Genomic DNA, 21,117 nt, shown 5'->3' with positions numbered 1-21,117 from the left:
GAAAGCCAATCTGAGCATTGACATGGAAGAAACCACCGCCATGTATCTCCAAAGAAAGGGCCGCATGTCTCAGGGGAGCGCGAACACCCATCCCCAGGAAACAGGACAGCTTCTGCCACTGTCGCCCTTGGGAGCTGTACAAAGAAATCCCAGGACTCCCCCTGCCCTCCTGGCCACCCTCTGTTTACACCTTCCGCGTAAACGCCCACTGTTTACATCCAAAACTCAGACACAAAACAACCACCTTAGGAAAATAAATAGTGATAAGAAATAAACGTTACGTGAGGCGAATTTATTCACATGGGGCTCCACAGGCCCCTTTGTGGTCAGCCGGGAGGGACGCTTTTGCCATACCACAACTCCAGTGGGGAGCCGGGCTACGCAAACGTGGAAATCTTCCAAGAGCCTTGCTGGCCCCCAGGGCTCAGAGGGTGGCAGAGCGGAGAGCAAAGGTGACCGCAGCCACCCTGGCCCCACAGGCAGCCTGGCTCGGGCTGGGCAGGAGAGCAGAGCTCGGCTGGAGGCGGAGGGGGAAGTGCCCAGGAGGCTGATGACATCACCACCCAGCCCTTGAAAGATGAGCTGTTCCCGCTGCCACTACAGCTCTGGCCTCTGGGCTCCAAGGAGGGGCGGAGACGGTGGGGACATCAGGCTGTCTCGCAGTACCCAGGAAGTGACTGAAGTGCCCATGCTGCTTGCTCCGGAGAAGGTGGGTGCCGGGCAGGGGCTGGTCCAGCCGCCTCACCTTTGCTGGGAGGACAAGCTGTCCCAGCCCAGGGGGAAGGAAGGCAGGCAGCGGGGAGAAGTTTCCCTCTGGTCATGGGGAGTTGGGAAAAGCTCCCTTCCTTCCGGAGGGGAGGTCTGACAGGCAATGGGAAGAAGGATTCCCAGCAGGAGGAATCGCCCTCTTTGTCTGTTGTAGGTTTCTCTTCTCTGAATCAAGGTGACAGACAGGCTTGTGTGTGTCCAGTGTGTGAGGGATTTCGTGATTGGATTTTCACATACTTTGGGTGGACACCTTGGAGTAAAGCAGCGAGGCGTGGTGCAGCAGGGACGGGTGCTGGGTGGAGGCGCCAGAACCTGGCTTTTCACTCACAGCCGTGCCACTCGTTGGCCCTGTGTGACCCTGGACAAGCTACTCAACCTCTCTGAGCCTCAGTTTCTCTGTCTGCAAAGCAGCCTGCTCGCTGGCTCCCTGGGGATGGCAGGGTTAAATCAGAAGCAGGCGGGAGGGGTTAGTGAATACTGGCTGATGTGTCTCCAGGAGGCAGGTGGTGGTGACTATCTCAGAAGGGCTTAGCGACTCTCTTCCCACGGTCCTCGCTGACCGGGATGGGGGGGCAGGATAGTGCAGGGGTTCCGAGCACCGGCTTTGCATCCAGCCCAGGCTGGAGTTCCAGTTCTGCTCTCACCCTGTGAGTGACGTTTTTGGGCAAGTTATTTTCTCCCCGTCTCCTGAGCTGTAAAGAAGACCTGGTAATTCCTCTTTATGGAAAGATAGAGGTAGGCTCTTGCCTGTGGAGCACCACGTGTGTCATAGGCGCTAAATAAATGGCAGCCGTGATTGGAGTTGCTGAAGAGTAGGTTGCTTCCGCAGCCTGGGTGGAGGTGGACAGCAGGTGTTGCTGTTCCAGGCAGGTCAGAATGTGCCTCACTGAGTCACAGGCCGCCTGTGGCTCCCCAGCCTACAGGAAGTGGGAACTCTGGCACGGGTGTGGGGTGACGGGGGGCTCCCCAGCCAACCCCACCCCTAATTCCATTTCTGAGTGGGAGAAGGGCTTAGGTGGCAGGGGGACTGGTGAGCGACCCCAGAGGACATTGCTAACATCCCCTGCCCGAGGTTCTCTGGAGAAAAACCTCTGCTGTGTCCTTCGAGCCCTGGCAGCAGCAAGCGACATTCCACATTGTGAGCCCCATAAGCTTGGAGGAAGCATTTGCTCTTTCCCCTGCCTGGGGAAAGACAGCCAGGAGTAGGCGTCTTTGGATGAAAAAGAGGAAGCTTGTGTGCTGTCCCCACAGGCAGGAGCCCAGGCCTCATCCCAGCTCTCCCTGCAACCCTGCACTCCAAGCCTCTCTCTGCACAGAGGAAACTGAGTCTCAGAGCGGGGACATGACCTCAGCCAGCCCTCCACTCAGTGTCCAGGGGAATCCCTCAACCTCTTTGGGGTTCAGTCTCTTTGGGATTCCCTCCCTTGCAAACAGGAGGAGGTTCCCATGGCTGGGCCTGCACAGTGGGTCTGAGGACTTTGAATGTGGTCGTTGCCTGCCAGTGGGATCCAACATGGAACTATTAGGTTGGTGCAAAAGTCATTGCGGTTCTTGCCATTAGAAGTAACGCCAAAAATCGCAATGACTTTTGCACCAGCCTAATAACTGCGCCACGTGGTCTCTGCTAACACAGTGACTGACTCAGTAACAAGTTCGAGGGCTCCAGGGGTAACATTAGGGCAACCCCCTCACCTGTGCTGCTTGTGGTCAGGGAGGGGCCCGCCTGGGCGGAGCGGGGGGAGCCCTGCAGACTTGCCCGATGTCGTAGTCTATTTGAGTTGCTATAAGAAATACTTTAGACTGGGTAATTTATTGAAAAACAGACATTTATTGCTCACAGTGCTAGAGGCTGGGGAGCCCGAGATCAAGGTACTGGCAGATTGGGTGTCTGGTGAGGACCTAGTCCTCATAGATGGCATCTTCTATGCATCCTCATACAGTGGAAGGGTGAACACGCTCTCCCAGGCCTCTTTTAAAGAGCACCAGTTCCATTCACGAGGAGGGGGACCTCATGATCTAATGACCCCCCAGAAGCCTCACCTCCTTAATATCACCACCTTGGGGATTAAGTCTCAACAGGTGAATTTTGGAGGGACACACGCATTCAGATCATAGCACCAGGAGACTCTGGTTTTCAGAATGAAAGCAGGGGCCTCGTCTATCCTCTCAAGCTGCCTCTTCTGCACTCAAAATGATGCCTAGCCCAACATGGGTCAGTGTTTGCTGAAATGCTGAATGGTTAAATGAATAAATAAATATTGCTCATATAGCAGGCCATAAAAAAGCACACAGAACCTATCACTAAGTGAACGAAGCCACTCTGAAAAGGCATATGCTGTATAATGTCAACTATATGTGACATTCTGGAAAAAGGCAAAACTATGAAGACAGTAAAAGATAAAAAAAATCAATGGTTGCCAGGAATTAGAGGGAGGGAGGAGAGAACTGGAGGAGAAACCCAAAGGACTTTTAGGGCAGTGAAACTTCTGTATGATACTATAATGGTAGATACATGTCATTATGCATTTGTCCAAACCCACAGAATGTCCATCACCAAGAGCGAACCCTGATGAAAACTATGGACTTTGGGTGATGATGATGTGTCAATGCAGGTTCATCAATTACAACAAATTGACTGCTCTTGTAGGGGATGTGAGTAACGGGGGAGGCTATGCATGTGTGGGTGCAGGGGATATACGGTAAGTCTCCGTACTTTCTGCTCAATTTTGCTGTGAATCTAAAACTGCTCTTAAAAAAAGAAAAAGGCACACAGAGCAGGTCTGCATGTTGCTTTGAGGATTCAGAAGGCACTTAGGACAATTACAGTACCTCAGGGTCATGAGGCAAACAATCAGACCTGCCAAGACTTAAGACTCCAAATGCATCACTTCTGACATTCACTTGGTCCCGGAATCTCCTGCCCTGTGAATATCCATCTTAGTGTGCATGCCTCCAAGAATGGGGAGCTCACTACTTTGCAAGGCAGCCCATTCCATCTCAGGAGAGTTCTACTATTTAAAAGCTCTTCCTCCAACTATCACCCACTGAGCAATGGGCCCACTTTCATTTCCTTGGGGTTTGTACCATTCTAGTCCTATTGCTTCTCTCTGAGCTAAATATCCACAGCTACTGAATCTGCCCTCCATGAAAAGTGTTAAATCCTCAATTCCTCCTCTGAGTTCCTCTGGTTTTCCTGGGGACCCAAGGCTCTGCTTCCCCAAAACACCCACTCCAGGGTTTCTTTCTAGAACAAACCAAAGGCGTGAAGTATTTCTTTGACTCTTTCATCACTGACGGCTCTGGAGGATTCTGGAGGCTAGAAACGTGTACCCCCCTGCCACATACATTCCAAAAAAGTCATCACAGCATAAAGCAGAGTGGAACAAACACAACTCGGGATTTGAATTCCAACCCTGTCACTTACCTACCAGGAAAGTTTCCTGAGCTTCAGTTTCTTCTCCTGTACAGTGGGGATCATCATTCCTGTTTTTGAGGACCACTGGGAGGCTTACCTCTGATTGTGCTGATGTAGTGAAAGCAGGTGTCAGGCACACTGCAGGAGCTCAGGTACCAGACGGCCGGTCTACAGAGGCAGGAGTGAGGGTCTGGGACGGTCACAGAGATTGCATTTGCCTTGCAGTAAGGCCACAGCCGCTCCAGGGTGTCCAGAAAAAAGCCCTCTCTGACATGCACATGCTCCTGTGTCCAGGCAGTGAGCCTGCGGGCACTGATAGCAAGAGTCCTTCTCACACTTCTCTTCAGGGCTCAAACTTTAGATTTACTCCGGCCTGTCCCATCCCACTCGCTGCCAACCCCTCTGACCCTCTCTGATCTGTGCCACCGGTGAAGGGCAGTTGGAGGGGGGCAGGGGGCACAGAGAAGTGGCCCAGCTGAGCGACATCTAGAAATGAGCAGTGCCTGAGGGGACGTCCGCGGGGTGTTGTGACCTGCACAGTGCCAGGCTCCAGCACAGCCCTGTCGCTTCCGTGGTTGCTATCATGGTCATGAGGTTGCTTCTCCTCTTCCCTGCGGGTTTCCTAAGGGGTCACACTCCAGTGGCGGGGTGGTCTGCTGGAGAAAGACTACATTTTATTGTACATTAGAATCACCTGCAGGCTGGTCACCCACGCAGGTGCCAGGGCCCTGCTCTGGGGACTGTGATTTGAGGTCTGGGTACTATTCACTGAAATGACAGACTGTGGCAAGTCTCAGTCAATCGAGGTTTACTGAGTTGATAAGCTTCAATTGACGTTTATTGAGAGTTTGAGGGTGCACCTGGGAAAAACACAAACCACAGAAAATATGTGTGGCCTATGCTCTCCGAAGAGGTTTTCCTGAGGCTTAGTATTGTAAATCAAAGAGAAACTGACTGAGGCAGGTCTCAATTATTTTTGAAGTTTATTTTGCCAAGGTTAAGGACGCAACCAGGAAAGAGGGACACAGAATCACAGGAAACATCTCTGGCCCATGATTCTTGCAAAGAAGGGGCTTCACTATTTAAAGGGAAAAGAGCAGGCGGTAGGGGAAAGAGGGAGGAAAAAGGGGGGAAAGGTGGCATAAAGAAGCAAGCAGTAGCACCCCTTTGAGCCTTTTCATTCACTTCACTGAATGCACATTTTTCATGTGAAAGAAGCAGGTGGAGGGATCATCAATTCGGCATTCACCTGGTGGTCAGTCAATCTGCATTTTTATATAATAATCAGGACTGGGCACCATAGCTCATGCCTGTAATCCCAGCAGTTTAGGAGGCCAAGGTGAGTGGATCACCTGAGGTCAAGAATTCAAGACCAGCCTGTCCAACATGGTGAAACCCTGTCTCTCCTAAAAATACAAAAATTAGCCAGGCAGGAGAATCATTTGAACCCAGGAGGCAGAGGTTGCAGGGAGCTGAGATCGCACTGCTGCACTCCAGCCTGGGCGACAGAGCAAGACTCTATCTCAAATAATCATAATCATAATCATAATCATAGCGTATAGGAAGCCGTCAGATATGCACTTGCCTCAGGTGAGCAGAGGGATGACTTTTGGTTCTATCCTTTGTCCCATACCTGTGAAACTAAGCTGTTAATTTACATCGTGAGGGTGAAATACAACACAGCTGCTTGAAGGTAGAGATCTCGGGGCCCACAAGGAATTTCACTGTGAGTGAAATGAGAGGGAGGGAAGTCTTATCCATTTAGACACAAAACAGGAGGCAGGTTGCATGACCCAGCTCCCAGCTGGACTTTTCCCTTTGGCTTAGTGAGTTTGGGGGTCCCGGGATTTTAATTTTATGTTTCTTTCACAGTATTTACACACGTCCTTGAAGTGGAGAAAGCATGTAGAAGAGGAGGTTAGGCAGAAGGAGGACTGATCTCATCTTGCCCTTGCCTTGTTTTCATGCTGTACCTGGGGAGATCAGCACCATCAGTGTGAATCTAGCAGATTTGAGTGTGAGGAGCTAGGCTTGGATTGCGGACCTCAAGTTACAATTGATGTGTCCTTGTTTTGTAGTAAGATGCACATCCTGAAAGGTTTCACCCAGCAAAGAACAATTTGTGGGGGTAGTCATGGGGAGATATCCGAGGCCTTTTCTTTTCTGTGGGGGTCTGGCTAATGTCTAAGGTTGTGAGATTACAGCTGTCATTAGGAAGAAGGATGACAATATTGCTTGACTCAGTCTCCAGGCTTAACTTTCCCTTTGGCATAAAGAGTTTGGGGGTCCCAAGATTTCTGTTACAGTACCCAAGGACTTGCTAATATCTCTGGGGATTTCAAAACAGATGGGCCACACTTTGAAACAAGCTACCTTACCGAATGATCTGTCCTGGACCCAAAAGCCTCTCTCCTCGGGCCCTTCGTCCAAGTCCCACCAGCCAAGAGACTTGGGGTCCCCACACCTGTTCCTCACTCTCTGGCACCTGTGCTCGTGTGCCAGCTGCCTCAGGAAAGGACAGAAACCCTCCCCGCTCCAAGTTATTAGCAAATTGAACATCTCCGCAAAAACGTAAATGGACAGATTGTGAAATGCACACAGCTCACAGCTAGCTCCCTTCAAGGTAGATTTGGGTCCAAACATTTCTGGAAGCATCAGGCCGTGCCCTGCCTCCTCTACCAAACAGGAAGCCCCTTAAGGGAAAAGACTGGGCCTCTCCCTCAGCCCCTAGCATCCAGGCTCATGCTTGGCACCTGCTGTGCTCTGAGAGTGCAGGGGTCACTCCCTGACCACAGAGGGAGGCTCTCTGGGGTTCTCCCAGAGCCTCGGAGATTGTACCTTATGCATGCACAACTGCGCCTGGGGAACATCGCCCCCACTCTGGAGCCCACTGGCCAGTTAGCAAAGTGAGAGGTGAGAGAAGGGACCTCTTGGGTCTTCTTTGAACAGAAAGATTCAGACAGCAACGGCTAGAACACAAGAACAGGGCAGGGGAGGCAGAAGAGGGCCTGCACACCTGATACAGGTGTGCTCACACACGGGCTAGGGCCTGCAGATGAGGGGTCTGGTGCTGATCATTTGTGACAGCCAAAAATAGTGAACACTACGGGGGACTCCTCAAATGAACTGTAGCTTGAGCACATTAGGGAGATGGACTCTATGAAGATGATTCCTCTCTCCACCCACTTCCCTTCTTCCTCCTGCCCCTGCTCCTCCTCTTTCGGAAGCCAGGCACAGGGACAGAATCCCTCTCCGCTCCTCCCCTGCTGTGTAACCTAGGGCAAGGCATGTGGTCTCTGGGATCCTTTGTTCCTTCAGCTAAAAATAATAGTAGAATTGGTAACTACCTATGAAAACCAGGAACTCCCTGCGGAGGCTGGTGCGTTACAGGGCAGTCCTACTCTGAAACACTGTGAGACCATTGAAAAGCAAGGTGGGTCAACAGATTGTTAAATGCAAGGAAGTGAGGACACAGCTGGCGGTGCATTTGGGGTGCTTCTGCAGGCGTCCTTATACATGGATACATGCACATCTGCTCCTGAAAGCTCAGAAGATGTCTGGAAAGCAACAGGAGACACCAGTGAGTCTGGCTGTCTCTGGGGGCGATGGGCAGGGACGGGACCTGGAGGGAGACTTACCCCTCACTGTATTCTATTTTGCACTCTGAAATGTTACCATGAGGATGCATATCTCTTTGCAAAAGTTTATATATAAAAAGCAAAACAAACTTGAATAGAAATAAACAACTTGAAAAGTTTAGAAAACACTGTTACTCAAAAGGAAGACCATCAAAGAGACAGATCATCAAAACTGAAATTACAGATATTTGAGAAATGACTAACTATAAGAACACTGCTTACCAAACTTATGGGATGCAGCCAAAGCCATAGTCAGGGGAGGATTCATGCCTTTAAAATTTTAAATTATTAAGCCAAAAAGATTGCAAAAAAAAAAAAGTTCAATTCAATAAACCAGATAATAATGACCCTAAAAAGTAGAAGAAAGAAAAGAATTACAAAAACAAAATGACAAGTTAGAAAGATAAAAAGCAGTATCAGTAGGTCATCGAAGGATGGCTCTTTGAAGAGCAGACAGGAGAAGGGCAACCCCAGGAAGTGCTATGTGCTATGCAGAGAATTAGAATAAGTTGATGGACAGAGATTAATTGGTGGCTGCTCTCTTGGGTGGTAAACAGTAGCCTGCAGCCAAAGTAGGGCACAGCAATGCAGCCTTTACTGGGAGAATGCCTGGGAAGCAAGATTTGCCTGGGTGGGGTTTTCCATCAGCACCCCCAGAAAGGCCTCCTTTCTACCCTGGCCCCCACTTCTTTAGTGGGTTTTGCTAGTGATCCTTTATCTCTGAACAGCAGGCACCTCATCTATAAAAAGGTAGGAGAGCAGTTGCTAACCCCCCTCCCCCATTCCATGGCCCCTGCCTGCTTCATACCCTTTATAGGAGCTCAGTCTGAGCCCACAGCCCAAACAGGCTCACTGATGTGCTAGCTATTTCGCCACCAGTATTTTTTTAGCAGTTAATATTCAGAAATTGGCACCAACTGGCCCGATTGTTCAACAGCCCTGGGTTAGGTTACTAGGCCAATTACTTGCAGAGTAACCCAGGGCAGGTCACTGACCTCTCCAAACCTCTCCTTTCTCACCTGTATGATAAAGACTACTGCTGTGCCAGCGCAATAGGACTGTGTTTGAAAGTACCCAGACTGTGCCCAGACTGTGCCCAAGAAGCTGGTTTATTCCTTCTTCCCTTAACTATTTACTGAGAGACTGCTCAGGGCTCCCCTCAGCTCAGATATCTTTCCCCACAGGGAGCTGAGAGCCTGGTGGGAGAGACAAGCAGAGACCCAAGTGGTTCTAACACAGCTCTCTGAATTTGTAACCCTAAGTACTATCTCCAGAGGACCCTGGGACCGTCACACTAATGATTTGTCCCTAAACCTCCAGCATCAGGAGCCATGTCGCAAGATCTCCACTCTTCTTCTTCCTGGGCCTCTGTGTGGACCACCCAAACACACACACACACACACACACATATACACACACAAGCTGCCTCTTTGCTGCCTGCATGTCCCAACACCAGCTTATGACACATCTACAATGTTTGATGTGTCATTGTGGGCAGGTTTCAAGTTGGAGGACCTAGACCCAGGTAAAGTAGAGGGTCTGCCTAAGTGAGGGAGGGCGTGCAGTGGAAAGAAAGGGCAGGGGAGACTGCCCAGTGCCATGGATGTATGCTCGAGCCCCAGGGCACCCTTGACCCCCCAAATGATCACAAGTATCCCCCCAGTAAACGTGCCAAGTGGGTATTGTGTCTCCACCTGACAGTTGAGGAAATACTCCCTAGAGGTGAGACAGAGCTAGTTAGAGATTGGGCTGGCCCTGGAGCCTGACCTGGGTCTTCCCGTCACATCCTGCCTCCTTGCATAAGCAAAGGTCTAGAGGTGAGAACTCCCAAAGCTGCTCAGGCAGGGCCAGGGGAGACCAGTGGGGCAGGGAGGGGATAGGAGGGGAAGGAGGAGCTGGGGCTGGAGAGGTGAGTAGGAGCCTGAGTCCCTGGCCTGGGCCTCCCCATGGTAGGCAGTGATCCAAAAGCCCCAGCCAGAGCCGTCTGCCCTGTGATGGGGGTGTCCTGCTTGTCCCCACACTCCCTGCCCTCCAGTCCTCCCCAGTCGTCATGTTTTCCATGAGGATGAGTAGCAGCCGCAGGGACTTTCCTTGCAAGTGGCCTGGGCCATGTCTTCCAGGAGTCTGTTTGGACTGTGGTGTCTGTGGCTGAGGGGGTGGAGGTGAGGGCACCCAGGGTCATCACTTGACAGAACAATCTGGGGATTTGGGGGAAAGCGGAGGCGACTGTCATGCCTGAGACAGGATGGGAACCAACAGGAAGGATTCCTGAGTGTCAGGGATGATCACACTGGATCCTCACAACAGCCCGCCTGCCAGGGGCAATGCTCCTTATCCCACAAGCGAGGACCTGGGCTCCGACAGGAGGCCACGCACTAGCAGTCCCACCCTTAGTGACCTGCAGAGCTGGGATTTGAACACCCTTGGTGAGATTCCCTTGTCCAGGCTCCTTCATTGCATAGCAGGTTTGCCTCACATGCCAGAGTCGGGGTGGCCTCAGGGCACATCCAGGGGATGTCCCCAAATCCCCAAATGTGGTTTGAGTCCCAGTGCCTCCTCTCTCCAGCCTCCAAACCCTCACCTATGCAATGGTGCCTTGCCCAGCTCACAGCCTATGAAAAGGGGTGAGACGAGACAGTGTCCCCTAAATACATCTGACAGCACTTTTGAATGGAAACGAGAAAAAGAAAATACTATAAGCATCCAGATTGACTGGAGGTTGGGGAGTTGGTGGGGACAGGGATAGGCAATCCATAAAGCAAGAAAAATCAGGCTGGGTTCAGGTTTTTCTACAGCAGCGAATGCATCAGAGCCGTCGGGGGGCAGTTGTAGACTGAGAGAGCCGGTGTGATGCTGAATGGTTCTTCGCAAGAGAAGGCAACAGAAAGACAGGCTCAAATGTGAGAGGGTGCCCAGAAAATGCCATGCCTGCAGCTTCATGAAAAAAACACTCAAAGAGATAACCCAGTCAGCAGAGATGTGAATCAAAGTGAAGATTGGAGGCTGGAGAATGGTGTGTCTCTGTCCTTGTCCTTTGTTTCATGGGGACACCAAATTATGGAACCAGGCTGCATTTTGTGAGAATGAGTGGATTTTGCAGCCCAGGAGGAAATCTCATCTTCCCAGAGCTTCTCTCCACTGGCTCCTAGCTGGTTGCTGCTTTTCAAGTTATTAGAAGCCCTCTGATTCTACCTGCTCAGGAAGGGTGGCTGGGTGCTATGGGCCATCATTAAACAAACAGTTCATAAATCGTTTAAACATTTCATTTTAAATTCAAACATGATTGTGCGTTTCTTTACCAGCTTTTATGTAAGCAAAACCTTTCCTTTAAGCACGAATTGGCTGATTCTCTTTCTTATCTAAATAAACCCATAATTCATTCCAAACACTTGGCTTATTTAAATATTTTTATTGCCAAAGCAATATATGTTCTTCATAGAAAACGTGGATATTGTGACAAACAACAAAGAAAACCCAAAAGCATCCTACGATCGCATGCTCAAAGACGACCACTGCCAGTAATCATCTGGTATTTCGCCTTCTCAACTTTTGAACCTTGTTGTATATACAATTTGGTTACCCAGATTTTTGTTCCCTTAACATGCTATCAGAAATATTCTCGCATTTTTGGTGAACTCTTAGAAGCATCCTTTTGTCATGTCGGCTTGACATTTATTGAATGGATATAAGATCATGTGTTTAACCAGTTCCCTGGTCCTAAACATCCAGGTTGTTTCCTGTGACCCTCCTTCTACATGATGAGGAACATCTCTACGCATAAAGCTTTTCCTGTCCTTTTGATTATCTTCAAAAATGCCAAACAAAAAAAAGGGAAGGGGTTGAAGGTTCTGGGTTTGCGTCACTGAATTATCCAAAAACTAAATGATCTAGAGACAGGTTTGGGAGCCACTAAACCCTCTCTTCCTGGCTGACCTATTCAGATAAAACACTGGAAGCTGCTATCTGCTTTCCTCTCTGTCTGTAACTGCCTCATTACATATTTGCAAACCAGATTATTTTTATGTTGTCTTGGCGACAGGAGTTTCTGCAGGAATCAGGAACAGGCAGCAAAGGTGGGTCCTTGGAGACAGAGGAGCTGGCATCTTACCAGACGCAATTTCTTATTAATAGTCATCCCTAACATTGATTGGACACCTACTAATAATCAATCCCATCTTACAGATAAGGAAACTGAGACTCAGAGAGGTTAAGGGTGCTGCAGTAAGCACAGACACAGAGCTGTGACTCCCGTTCTCCTTGCGTCAGCTCCTGCGCAGTGCGAGTGGGAGGGTGAGCCACTGTGGTGTGCCCTCTCTGCCAGGCACCGGCCTGCAGGTCAGACTCACAGGGGCCAAGCAGAGCATCTGGGAGGATTTTGTTTCTGGCTCCAAAAGTGAAATACCAAGGAAAGCAGGCAAGCTCATGCATGTCGGAATCCTCAATCTCAGCTCAGGAAGTAGGAATTTTCCACCTTTGTTAGCAGCACAGATGACAAACCCCAGGGCCCTACATAGAGCCTGTGCCTAAGTCAGGGTCTGCAAAGGCCTCATGGCCCCAGGCAAGGTTGCAAGACCCCTCTTACCAACTGAGCTACAAATCACAGTTCCTGGAGGGTGGGTATTTACATAACAAGGAACAGAACTCTTTTGTACCTCCCACCTCCCTGCAAGAAGTAGGCCAGGCATGGTAGCTCATGCCAGTAAATCCAGCATTTTGGGAGACCAATATAGGAGAGTCGCTTGAAGCCAGGAGTTCGAGACAAGCCTGGGCAAGATCCCATCTTTAAAAAAAATTTAAAAATTAGTGAGCTGTGGTGTCAGGAGCTGTGGTCCCAGCTACTTGGGAGGGTGAGGTGGGAGGATAGCTTGAACTCAGGAGGTCGAGGCTACAGTGAGTTGTAATTGTACCACTGCACTCCAGCCTGGGCAATAGAGCAAGACCCTATTTCAACAAAAGAAAAAGAGGAAAGAAGAGGAGGAAAGAAGAAGGAAGAGAAGAGGAAGAAAGAAGGAGAAAGAGAAGAAGGAGGAGGAGAAGGAGAAGAAGAAGGAGGAGGAGGAGGAGGAGGAGGAGGAGGAGGAGGAGGAGACCCTACAGCACTGTTTGGAGGATTATGGGAAAATTAGGCCCACGCATCTGATATACAGTCAGCACCTCCAGTAGCCACACATCCTACAAATGTAAAATGTGTGTCTTGAACCAGAAAGTCCAAGGAGAGAGGGGCTGTGGCATTGAGTGGGGCAACTCTACATAGTCCTAGGGCTTAAATCTGTGGAATTTAAGTAATCCGGGTCCAAACTCACCAGAAACATTGCCTAGACTTTACTTGAATACCTTTAGTGACAGAGAACTAACTATTTCCAAAGGCAACTAACTCAGCTCAGCAAACATTCGGTGATCAGCTGCCCTTCCCCAGGACCAGAGATTCAGATAAGCAAACATCCTGTTCTGTGACTAAGGGGCTGATGGTGTGTGACAATCGAGATAGTGTGAGGAAAAAGGACAGCGTGTGTGTGTGTGTGGCACACACAAGACACGGACACTGCAATAAGTATTCATAGGAAGTCACTACAGTGGTGAGGCCCACATGGCACCAGAATGAACAGATTTAAGAAAGCTAGTCATCGCAGACTGTCACAGCTGGAAGGATTTTACAGAATAACCTATCTTATCACCCTCCTTTGCCCTAGAGATGGGGAAACTGAGGCTCAAAGAGCAAAAGCCACCTGCTCAAAGGCATATTGTTGAATATAATAATAATAGCAACAGCAATAGCAACAGTGAGGGCAGCTGTCCTAAATGGACGCTGGCTCCATGCCAGTCCCCAGGCTAGGCATCTGGTGGCACTAGCTCATTTCACTTCTATAACAACTGGGTCCCCCGTCTTGCAGATGAGGAAGCCCAGGTTCAGAAAGGTGAAGCTGGGGGCTGGGGGTCTATCCCAGATCTTGCCATCACCTCCTCACTCTTCCAGTAGTGCCAGCCCCAGGCTGACCTTTGGCCAGCCAGGGCACCTGTCTTGGGAGCCTCGAGGCAGGGACAGACCATGCATCCAGGAAGCTCCCAGGCTCTAAGGAGGCAGCCCTATAACTTCTGGGTGACCAAAAATCAGGCAGGGATCCCTAAGTCCCTTCTGAGCCCCAGTCTCCAGGCTCCTCCAGCCAGGTCTGCCTTACACACTTGACCACAATCAACCCAGCTCTTTCTCGGTTCTTTTCATCTCTCTGATGGTCTTGTATGTAGAGTCATCCAGGTTCCCACTTACGAGCCTGTGAGATGGGATAAATCACTTCCCTTTGCTGAGCCTTGGTTCCTTCATCTGTAAATGGGTATAACAAGTTCCTCCAGGACAATCGTGAGGCTCAGGGAAAGGACTGTCATGCAAACCCACCATGGCATGAGCTGTAGAGTGCAGTGCCCAGTGCCACTAAGGAATGCGTGCCACTCTGGGACTGTGGAAAGTGCAGAGGGGCAGGGTTGAAATGCTCGTGCATGACTTGGGGCAGGTCACCTCCCTCTCAGAGGTTTCGTTTCCTTATTTGTTAAGCTTGGACTAAAAATCTCTAAAAGGTGAGATTCTTCCAACTTCATAGCATGTCTGTGGTCCTTGATGGTTTACAAAACGCTTTTGCACTTGAGACCCCTAAGTGCTAATTCTACCACATCCCCATCCACTTAATAGTGGGATGACCTTAGCCTAGGCTCTTTACCTAAACTTCCATAAGCCCCTCGCTGGAATTTGAACCTGTTTTGCTTTTTCAAAGTGAGAGTAATGCTACTGGCCCCACCCATCTTACAGGACAAGGGAAGCCCAAGGACATGAGAGCATTCTGAGCTGCATCCCAGGCCCTGCTCCGCCACTGATTTGCTGAGGCTGAGTTTCCCCACCTGCAAAATGAGGACATAAACACCCATCTAGAGCTGGGCATGGTGGCTCAAGCCTGTAATCCCAGCACTTTGGGAGGCCAAGGCGGGCAGATCACTTGCGGTCAAGAGTTCGAGACCAGCCTGGCCAACATGGCGAAACCCCGTCTCTACTAAAAATACAAAATTTTACTATTTTGTAAAAATACAAAAAATTAGCTCATGTCTGTAATCCCAGCTACTAGGGAGGCTGAGGCAGGAGAATTGCTTGAACCCAGGGGACGGAGGTTGCAGTGAGTGAGCCAAGATCATGCCTTTGCACTCCAGCCTATGCGAAAGAGCGAGACTTCGTTTCAAAAAAAAAACCAAAGCAAAAAAACTCATCTAGAGTGTTGTGGGGATTAAATGAGTTAATATCTGTTAAGTGCTTTGAACAGAGCTGGCACGGCTGGGCACGGTGGCTCACATCTATAACCACAGCACTTTGGGAGGCCGAGGCGGGTGGGATCACTTGACTCCAGGAGTTCAAGACCAGCCTGACCAACATGGCAAGACCCTGTCTCTACTAAAAATACAAAAATTCATACCAATGATAAAAAAATAAATAAATAAAAATAAAAATAAAAATAAAAAAATTAGCAGGGCGTGGTAGCATGCTCCTGTAATCCCAGCTACTCAGGAAGCTGAGGCAGGAGAATCCAGGAAGCGCAAGATTCAGTGAGCCAAGATTGCACCATTGCACTCCAGCCTGGGTAACAGAGCAAGACTCTGCCTCAAAAAAAAGAACCAAAAATCCCAGAAGCGAAATGGGGTTTTTTCTTATGAGAAAAATAAATATCTCCGGTGTTTCCTCTGACTTGCCCAGGGTCACACAGCTCACAGGGGAGGAGTAGGGACCAGGACCTGGTACTTGGGCCCCTGCTGCTCTGCCCTATGCCTTTGGGGACTTCTGGACAAGGGTGGGCTTCTCTGGGCTGACAGAGGAGACAGAGGCAGTGGTGTGCTGGTAAATGGTTAACAACTGGCTCTCTGGAAGAAAAATGCTCTAACTGTAGCAAAAAAAAAAAAAAGAGAGAGAGACTAGAACTGGCACATTGCAGATGATATACGCATTTGCTGTCAATATCAGCATCAGCATCATTGTCCTTTCAACAAATATTTCCTGAGCCCCCGTCATAGGCCAGGCCCAGTGCTAAGAGGTGGGGACACAGTGGAGGGAAGACAGAAAGTTAAGTGTGCTGTTTCCATAAAGTGCGCTGACAGCCATATAGGAGCAATGGAGCTGGGGTGTCTCTACAGCGACTGGGAGGGCCTCCTAGAGAAGGTGACATCAAGCAGGTTCTGAAGGATGACTAGGAGTTGGAAGGGCTCCTACCCTTTGTGGAGTGGGAGATGGTCCTAGGACCGTTCTGGCCGACCAGGCCTAGAGCCAGTTGTGACATTGGACTTGAAATTGGTCACTGCGAGAGTGTTTATACCATAGAAATTTGCAAATGCTACAGTTAGGGCATTTTTTCCAGAGAGCCTGTTGTTAACCATTTACCAGCACACCACTGCCTGTCTCCTCTGCCAGCCCAGGGAAGCCCACCCTTGTCCAGAAGTCCCCAAGAGCATAGGGCAGAGCAGCAGGAGCCCAAGTACCGGGTCCCAGACCTCACCCCTCCCCTGTGAGCTGTGTGGCCCTGGGCAAGTCAGAGGAAACGCTGGGGGTATTTATTTTAAAAAGTGTCTATCAGGAGTCTACACCATGCCAGGGGTCTCAAAGGTGAATGAGGCATGAGGCTGTCCCTCGAGCAGCTCAGGAGGAACTGGAGGAGGTTTCCTAGGCACAAGCTTATCCATACCATGACACATAGACCCTGAAGTGTTTTAAATCAATTACAAAATGCAAAAATACAAGGAAGCTGACAGATCTTTGCTTCAGGAGAAGTGGAGGTTTGGGAACAAATGAGATCATCAAGGTCTTTTTGTCCATTTTCTAAGGAGTTGGGGTCACTGCCTGAGATCCTGCAGATCTGGAGGTACCAACATGAGACTCCGAGGGCCACCTCCTCTGCCCCTCTCTCCCCACCTCCTTTAAGGCCCTCTCTGGAATCCATTCCTTTCCCTCCATCTCCCCAGACCTGGCTCAGGCCTCCATCGTGCCTCTGGTCTGATGCCTCAGCCTCCTCACTTCCTGCCTCCAGATTTTGCCAATCACCCCCACCTTAGGCCATGTCCAGGCATCCTGGCACAAAAGCCAAGATGAGATTTATACTTGAGAGCGTATATGAGAGGGATGCAACTGAGGCTTCCTGGAGTGCATGGACACAGCCATGGCCTCAGGTCATCATCTCCCCCACCAAGCCTCCCACACCTCCTGTCCCCATCTTGGGCACACTTCCCACCACCTAGGAGACTCCTGAGGACAGAGACCATCTGTCCTTCACCACTATATCCCCTCATAAGGAGAGATAATGCAGTGAGGTGCCAAGGTTCAAATCCCAACTCCACCCGTCACCAGCTGTGTGACTCTAGACAAGTCACCTCACTGCCCTGTTCCTCCAATTTTTATAAAATTGGGATAGTACCAGTGCCTCCATCTAAAATGGATGTAGATTACATGATTTCGTGGAAAGTGCTTAGAACATTGCTTGGCATTCATAGTAAGCCTCCAAAAACTGAAGCTATTATTATTCCCTGGTTGCTGGCCCAGAGTAAGGACTCATAAATTTGTTGAGTGAATGCAACCTAAACAGGGAAATGCTCTGTAAATGCTGGTGCAAGCTTGTCAGCTTCATTGTCGTCATCAACGTTGCCCTGATGCTGTTGATGGTGGGTGTGCTGTCTAGAGCCCTGCTGGCTGTAGAGCACCAATGTGGGCACAGTCCTAGGCCCCTGCTCAAGTAGAGTATGTGAGGACTCGGGAGACATCAACAGACATTCACAGTATTTACACTGGGACCATGCAACCAGTGTGGTTGAGTAGACACCTGGAGGACAGAGTTCTGTGTTTATTTGGGAAGGGTTGCTGGGGAGAATCAGCTGTCTGGAAAGGCTTCCTGGAGGAAGAGGATTTTCTAGAGGTGCTTGAGTGTTTGGCACAAGGGGGCTTGTGGGGAACCGGAATGTCCTAGTGTTTAGACCAGCAAGGAAGAGGTTGGGATAAGGACAAAGGACATTGGGACAGACAGAAAGCCTGAGTCTAGAAGGAAGGGGCCAAGGTCCCTGGAGAGCAGTGAGAGGAAGGATTAAGGACCATTGAGTGGGTCATGGGGGTTGAGAGTGAGGGCTCTGTGTAGGAAAAGTGGTTTCCCACTCAATACTTTCAACCCCTCTGTGGTTAAATGTGTGGGTTTATTTCCTCAGAAATTGTCTTACAATTCCATTCAATTCTGACATTATCTGCCCGGAGGCAGCACAGACCCCACAGGATAAGAGCTCAGTCCCACAAGAGTGTCCCCACTTCAGAACCCATCGCAAGTTTCAAGTGGCCTCACTTGTGACCAACCAGCTTTAAGGCAAGGGTTCCCACAACCGCCTCCACGGGTTCAGTAATTTGCTAGGATGGCCCACAGCATCAGGGAAACATTTACTTACATTACTGACTTATAATAACAGATAACACTCAGCCACAGTCAGATGGAAGAGAGGCACAGACCCACACGTGGGGCAGGGGCCTGGAGCTTTGGTGCTGTCTCTGAGAATAGCACCACCTCATCATCTCCCTGTGTTCACCAGCCTGGAAGCTCTTCCAATCTTGTCTCTTAGGGATTTTGATGGAGGCTTCATCATATAGGCATGATGGATAATAAATTCAATCTCCAGCCCCTCTTCCCTTCCTGGAGATGCAGGGGTGAAAGTTCCAAGCTTCGTATCATGGCCTGGTCTTTCTGATGACAGCCCCCATCCTGAGCTATCCAGCCACCACCAAGAGTCACCTCATTAGAACAAAAGATGCTTCTATCATCTAGAAATGTCAAGGGATTTAGGAGCTCCGTGTCAGGAACTGGTGTCAAAGACCAAATATGTATTTTCTATTATATCACGATATCACAGGCTGTGAGAAGAATGCAATCAATGGTCAAGCTCCAGAGCTGCATGTTCTCCAATATGGCAGTGACCAACCACATGCAGTCACCGAGCATTTGAAAGGTGGCTGCTTCAAACTGGTATGCTGAGTAAATACACACTAGATTTTGAAGAGTTAGCAGGAAAAAATAATAATGTAAAATAACTCAATGACTTTTTGTATTGATTACACATTAAAATAATGTTTTGGATATATTTGGTTATACCCAATATACAACCAAAATTGATTTCACCTGTGTCCTTTTTACTTTTTTTAATGTGGCTCCTAGAAAATTTGAAGTTACCTCTGTGGCTAACTTTGTAGCTCCATTGGACATCACCAACTGCTCTGAGCTATGGAAAATTCCGTAGAACAAACAACTGGAAGTTGGAAGAAAAGACAGTAAGAGATAGCAGGGAAGGCTGTAGGTGAAAAGAAACTTACGAGACCTGTCAAACAACCCAATGTGTAAAGTCATTTGCATTCTGATTCAAGAAAATCAGCTGTGAAAAAAATAGCGTGAAATTTATATGATTGGAAATTGTAATACTTCCTGGGTAGTTGATGCTATTAAGGAATTATTGTCAGTTTCTTCGAGATGTGATAATGGTTGTCTGGTTATGCTTTCTGAAATAAGAGTCCTTAGCTTTTAGAGAAGCATAGTGAAATATTTACAGATGAAATGACAGACATGCAGGATTTACTTCAAATATTACAGGAGGGGTAGGGTAGGTTCGGGCATAGGGAAAAAGATTGGCTGCGAGTTGGTGATTACTGAAGCTGGGTGAAGTATGTGGAGTTTCACTATGCTAGTCTATCTACTTGTAGGTATATTCCAAATTTTCCATAATAAAAAGTTTAAAACAACAACAACAACAACAAAACTAACCACCATCCCCACCTGAGGTTCTGGCCCAGACTGCTTATTTCGAATCCCAACTCTAGTCTTGCTGGCTGTGCCTCTGTTCACTCATCTGCAAAATGAGAATGATAGTATTAGTCCCTACATTGCAGGGGTTTATCTGTAATGTGCTTAAAAATGTGGAAACGAGATAAATGAAATGAAGATACGTTGCAGGCCCTCTGCACACTGTCACGGTGCTCCCAATGCCCTGTTCCAGGGAGGTTATCCTTATTTACCAAAAGGTTAAGTCACCTGCCCTAGGTCATCCAGTCAGTGGAGGCAAAGCCAAGACATGTCCTGAGTTCGTCTGACTTCTGAGTTCAGGCATGACCTGAATGTTCTTGCCTCGGGCTAAGGGCTCAACGTTTCCTGTCTTCTCTGCGTCTCCAGTCTTGAGAGATTCTGGCCTGTTTCCCTGCAGATCACCTCTAAGGAACGTGCTTCTCTCCTGCTCCTTTCCAGAAAAGGCATAACAGTGGCAGAACCAGGAACTCTAGAATTCTGAAGGTTGACTCCCTCAATCCCAAGGGGCTCTACCTCCCGAGCGGAATTGGATAGAGGACAAAGGTCACGTGGCTAGGGTGAAGCTTTGAGATGGGCAAGACTGAGAAGGACTGACAGGTCAGGGCCAGGACCCAGGATCTTCAGAAGCCACAGGGAGTGAGGCAGGGAGCAGTGCCACACCCAGTGAAGGGGAACTTGCTACGACAGATTTGTTCCTCCCATCTCCAGAAGAGCCTTTGGATGCCAGTGGGTGAGGAGCTGAACCTCTGCAAATTCAGTGTGCTGATCCCATTGTCTCTGCTTGCATGCCTCTCAGGATGGGGAGTTCACTGCATCCCCCTCTTTAAGGACATTATGGTTGTACAAAGGTCTCCAGAATCATCTGTTACAACCCCTCATTCTCCCAATGAGGAAATTAAAGCCCAGAGATGATGAGGCATTTACACAAGGGCACACCTGGTCCTGGGCCTATGACCCCTAGACAATACTCCTTCCACCTCTTTGCTATAAAGTCTCAGACAAGGGAGGAATCTTGGCTGGCTGAGAAATCAGGGAAGGCTTCTTAGAGGAGGTGAGATTGGAGGTGGCCCTTGAAGGGTGGCACTAAGATGTCGCTTGATATCCTAATTTTTTTTGACCTGCCCATGTCTGTGCCTGTGCTGCCATGTCACACTAAGCAGAGTAAAATGAAGGAAGAAAGGGATGAAAGGGGCAATAAAGCGACTCCCAGGAGCTGAAAGGGCAATAGTATAGGTCCCTTCAGTACTGAGGGTATGTTGTGGGAAGCCCTTAGACCCCAGGTATTACTCTGTGCAGACAGGGATAAAACTCCACCTGTCCCAACTCAGTACTCTCCCCGGCTCCTCTGGCCTGCTTGCTGGGCAGGGCCCAAACCAGTTCATGATTCCTTTTTCTCTGTGACCGACCAGTTAGGTTCTCTGTTTACTGTGTCTCCTCCTCCTTGTTTTGTATA

The 21,117-nt window shown here is 49.2% G+C and overlaps 1 protein-coding gene across 3 annotated transcripts in view; it reads left to right on the top strand.

The window, feature by feature from the left end:
• Positions 1-305: 305 nt before the first annotated feature.
• Positions 306-21,117, top strand: part of LOC105467453 (bradykinin receptor B2) — a 40,134-nt gene continuing 19,322 nt past the window's right edge. Inside the window, exons 1-2 of one of the 3 annotated variants that reach the window (XM_071099639.1) lie at positions 306-709; positions 3,311-3,380. The gene's annotated coding sequence lies outside the window, so the exon portion shown is untranslated. The remainder of the gene's footprint in view (positions 710-3,310; positions 3,381-21,117) is intronic. The other 2 variants (XM_011717065.3, XM_011717064.3) reach the window with 2 other exon arrangements.

The sequence above is a fragment of the Macaca nemestrina genome, chromosome 7 (assembly GCF_043159975.1).
Source record: "Macaca nemestrina isolate mMacNem1 chromosome 7, mMacNem.hap1, whole genome shotgun sequence".
Taxonomy (NCBI): Eukaryota; Metazoa; Chordata; class Mammalia; order Primates; family Cercopithecidae; genus Macaca; species Macaca nemestrina.
This window is presented reverse-complemented; position numbering and strand designations above follow the sequence as displayed.